We start from the raw sequence: 4909 nt of genomic DNA, 5'->3' as shown, positions 1-4909 counted from the left end.
AGTGCAAATACTGCATGTCCTCCTTGTAAGGGGCAAGGAGTAGTTTCTTAAGAACAGATAACATCTAGGAAGGTGGGAATGACCAGAGGAAGCTGTCGGATGCATATTCCAGACCAGCAGTGCTAGACCTCCCAATGCCAAGACCCATTAGCTCCAAAGAACACCTGGACTCTGTTCTAACCGGTTCCTAGAAGCCTGAGGGGACACGGACACCTGACCACTGTCCTCAATAAAAAAAACCCAGGCCCCAACAAAGACAAGACTCAGGCTCCTCTCCTTTCTGAGTCTCCCAGGTGCTCTATCTGCACTCTCTCTCCACCTTCAGGAAACTCCACTCTCACTCCCTGCTGGCTCACATTTGACTTCCATCCTTCAGGAAGTCAAGGACCCTCTTGGCTGGTCCTGCGGGGTCCCCTCTGGGTCCTAGGACCCAGCCTGCCGGCATCATTTAAAAAAGAGCAGTGCTAGGGAAGACAGCAAGGAGCTGGGGAATTTCCAAAGGGCCAATGTCACCATTAGAAGTGACTCAGATTATTTTGTCCACCTTCCCCAAACTCTTTATCAAGAAAAGTAAAGAAAACAACTATATGCTCTACTTACTCACTGACCCTCTTAAAGTGTAGGTCACAGCACAGAAGACAGTACCCCAGATGTGGTCTGGCCAGCACAAAAGGGGGGCTGCTTGTCCCCGCTTTCAACACTCCAAGTCCCCTCACAGCACCCCAATGCTTCTGCTTCCCAAGCCCACCCATTGCGTGGCTACCTCATGTCCCTGCTGTCTCACGTTCAGCTACCAGTTCACAGACACTTCAACGTGTCATTCACGTACTTGCTTCTTTCTTATTTCCTCATTTCCCACAAGCACCCAGCCCCGTTAGGTTCCAGGTGGTCTAAACACTTCTCCCTGTCCCTGAGCTGCGTCTTTGGGGTTTCTAGTGGTCTCAGGGCCACAGGATCTGGCTGCCCATTTCATTTAAAGTCCTTGCTCATTTGCAACAAGTAGGGGCGTGGGCAGGGGAGGAGAAGTGTTGTTTTCTGCACCTGTCTGTTTACTTCTCTATAGTCCTTGTTAAAAGCCCCAAACCCCCTTGTTCTTTTCACTCCATGAATACCTTAAAAATATATCTTTTTTCAATGTTTCCTGTATTTTTAGAGAACCTCAGCTCATCCTGAAACTGTGTCTCCTTGGGATTTTTGTCATAGGCCAGGCCATGGTTTTGTATCCTCCTTGATTTGAGGAGCCTGCCTCCACCTTGAGGATGAGTCCCTTCGTGGCTGCTAGAGCACCTTGGGAAGGCATGATGATTTCTTGAACCTTTCCTTCCTCTTCACTCACATTTTAGGGTCAGAGTTTTGTCTGTTTGGAGCCTTCTATATCTCTTGTGTATCTTTCCTTTAGAATCTCTGGCTATAGGGGCACCTGGATGCCTTAGTGGTTGAGTGTCTGCCTTAGGCTCAGGTCATGATCCCAGGGCCCTGGGGTCAAGTCCTGCATCAGGCTCTGAAGAGCCTGCTCCTCCTTCTGCCTATGTCTCTGCCTCTTTCTCTGTGTCTCTCATGAATAGATAAAATCTAAAAAAAAAAGAAAAGAAAAAAGAATCTCCGGCTATAGAATAATCAAATTTTTCCTGAATTTTTTGAAACCTGCTTTTCCAAATCCCAAGTTATGTCTAATGCCTGACACATTCATTTCTTGACAGAATCATTCAATGGTAACATGGTCACATTTTTTATAGTTCCTATTATTTCCAGATTCCACCTTAATCTGCATTACCATCCAGGATTAAGACCAAGGAGCAATCCCATTTATTGCTTCCTCTGTGTGCTGAGGCAGACAACAAATCAAATGAAGGCACTACCTTTAGTGAAATGAGCCACTAAGCGGATATCCGAAGAGATGAAATCCTCTGTCTCTACCATGAGGTGCTTTAGTGATGGCTTTGTAGTCTACAAAAGGAAAAAGTTACCCATCTCTTGAAGGTAGTGGGGTTGCTTGACTTTATTAACTCAGTAGGGTTTTTCTGACCCTCTTTATTTTTGTTGTTTTTCAAGGTCTCTCCAAAATTCTTCCATGTATAGTCTCATAGACTCATGGACTTTTGTGTACTTGTGAAAATGGCCCAGAGTATGAAGTAGAAGAAGTTGGTATATAACTACCCTCACCTCTATATTGCGGGTGGAAATACTTTCCTTGGGGGGATGTTGGGAGAGTTAATCAAGGCAGTGTTTGGGCAAGGGGCCAGGCAAACTGGAAAGAACAGTACAAATGTTTATAATTATTTGTACTGAGTTATTATCACTCTGCCTCTTCAGGGGTACACATCTGTGGAATGAGATATACCTCTCCTTTACAGCACTCCACACTTGAGTCTTAACTCCACAACTCTGTAAAACTCTCTACAAACTTCCTTTCCCATATTAGATTATCCAGGTCCCATTGCTGATTAGATCTAATCAGTGTACTAGGAGCAATGTACTAGGTAATAAATAAAGAAAAAAAAATGTCTTGAAGGCAGGGAGCCTCTTTTATTTTGGAACACCAGGCACTAAACACATACTAGGATCAGGCTTTAGGTATCTGAAGAATAGAGCCTCTTCTGCTTTCCCCTGTTAGTCTGGATTTTGCCTCACACAAGTCAAACTGCATGAGAAAGGGAAGTAACCATATGAAGTTGACAACCTATAGGTAGAAAAAAATAACACAGGGGTGCCTGGGTGACTCAGTTAAGCATCTGCCTGCCTTCAGCTCGGGTCATGATCCCAGGATCCTGGGATCAAGCCCTATATCAGGCTCCCTGCTCAGCAAAGAGTTTGCCTCTCACTGTCCCTTTGTGTGTTCTCTCTCTCTCTCTCAAATAAATAAATGGATAAATCTTTTTTTAAAATATTTTTGTTTTACTATCAAACAGAGAAAACAGGAAAACAAGAAAATAAATTATTACATGGTGTACAACTTAAATTTCTAAACTTAGAGCCATAGTATTTATTTTTAAATATCTTCTATTAAGATAATTCATATACCAAAGAAATTGCCCATTTAAAGCATACACTTTGACAGTTTTTATATATTCACAGAAATGTGCACCATCATCACAATCTAAGTTTAGAATATTCTTATCACCCCCAAAGAAAGCCTGTACCCATTGGCATTAGCAATCATGCCCAATTTTTCCCCAACTCCACACCTGCACAGCTCCTGGCAGCCACTAATCTTTCTCTAGATACACATTTGTATATTCTAGACATTTCATATTAATGCAATCATTATGATTTTTTATGACTGTCTTCTTTCTGTTACCACAATGTCTTCAAGTTTCATTCATATCATTAGCATGTGTCAGTATTTCATTCCTTTTTATTTTAAAATAATATCCCATTTTATTCCCATTTTATTTATCCTTTTGTCAGTTTAGGGTGGTCTCCAGTTTGGAGCTGTTATGGATAATGCTGCTATGAATACTCATGTGCCAGGTTTTTTGGAAATGGGATTTTTTCATTTCCAGGTGTATGTTTAACACTTTGAGGAAAACATTGCCAAAGTGTTTTCCAGAATTACTGTACCATGTTACATCCCACCAGCAAATTTATGAGGGTTCGTATTTCTCTATGTCCTTGCCAAGTCTTGTTATTGTCTGTCTTTTTTATCACAGCCATCTTAGTGAGTGTGAGTGTATCTCACTATGGTTTTGATTGTACTTACCTAATGACTAATGACATTGAACATTTTTTCATGCACCTGTTGTTCACTTCTACATTCTCCTTGGAGAAAGGTCTACTCGAATCTTTTGCCCACTTGTTGAATTGTCTTTTTATTATTGATTTTTAGAATTCTTTGTATGTTTTGGATACCAGTCCCTTATCAGATATATGATTTGTAATTTTTTTCCTCATTCTGTTGGTTGTGTTTTCACTTTCTTGATTGTACCATTTTCAGCACAATTTTCTTTCATTCATTCATTTGTTCATTCAACAAACATTAAACAGACTCCTCTAATTGCACCTTCATCTCTCTAGCAGGGGATAAATGGGATAGGGATGGACTAGAATAGCATAGTATTGGCACTGAATTGGAAGTTTCCCCAAGTCTCTGGGCTCTGATTTGATCTTGTTCACATCCCAAACTCTATGGTGTTGACTCTCTTGACCAATAACACATCATCATTTAGATTACATAAAGAATATGCATACACGGTATGAGTAAATACTATTAAAACCATTTCACGGGACTCCTGGGTGGCTTGGTTGGTTGGGTGTCTGCCTTTGGCTCAGGTCATGATCCCAGGATCCTGAGATTAAGCCCTGCATGGGGATCCCTGCTCAGAGGACAGCCTGCTTCTCCCTCTCTCTCTGCCCCTCCCTTCAGCTCATGTGCATGCCCTCTATCTCAAATAAATAAAAATAAACAAGTAAAATCCTTTCACATCTGAAAGAACTCAAGTTCCAAATGAGCCACAGTGATGCATGTCCAGGTCTACATGTGAGAGAGGCATAAAATCACAGAGACTTTCCTCAGCAGCTCACTAAGATCATTAAGGGATCATAGAGCGATGGTAGGCAGCCAAAAGTATCTACCGCAGATGTTTATCATGAATTCCCTTCGCCCATTGACTTTGGTCACGGTGCAGGACCTGAGAGAGAGGAAGACCCTCTTTGGAAGACTGGCTCCAGGGATCACCTCAGGTATCTGGTCACCCAGTGGAAAAATAGCTACTGAGCAAATCTGTCTTCAGAGAACTGACCCAGAATTGATTATAGGTTGATTATAAAAGACTATAACTCATGAACAGCCAGTTGAAAGTGACATAAAGAGCAAGATATGTGGGAAAGGGTGTGGATCTTCTCTACCCTCTCCAAACTCCATTCTCCCCAAAGCTCCACATATTCATCAACCAGAAGCTTTTAGGACAAC

Source organism: Canis aureus, chromosome 13 (assembly GCF_053574225.1).
Source record: "Canis aureus isolate CA01 chromosome 13, VMU_Caureus_v.1.0, whole genome shotgun sequence".
Classification (NCBI taxonomy): Eukaryota; Metazoa; Chordata; class Mammalia; order Carnivora; family Canidae; genus Canis; species Canis aureus.
Note: the sequence above shows the minus strand (reverse complement) of the source record.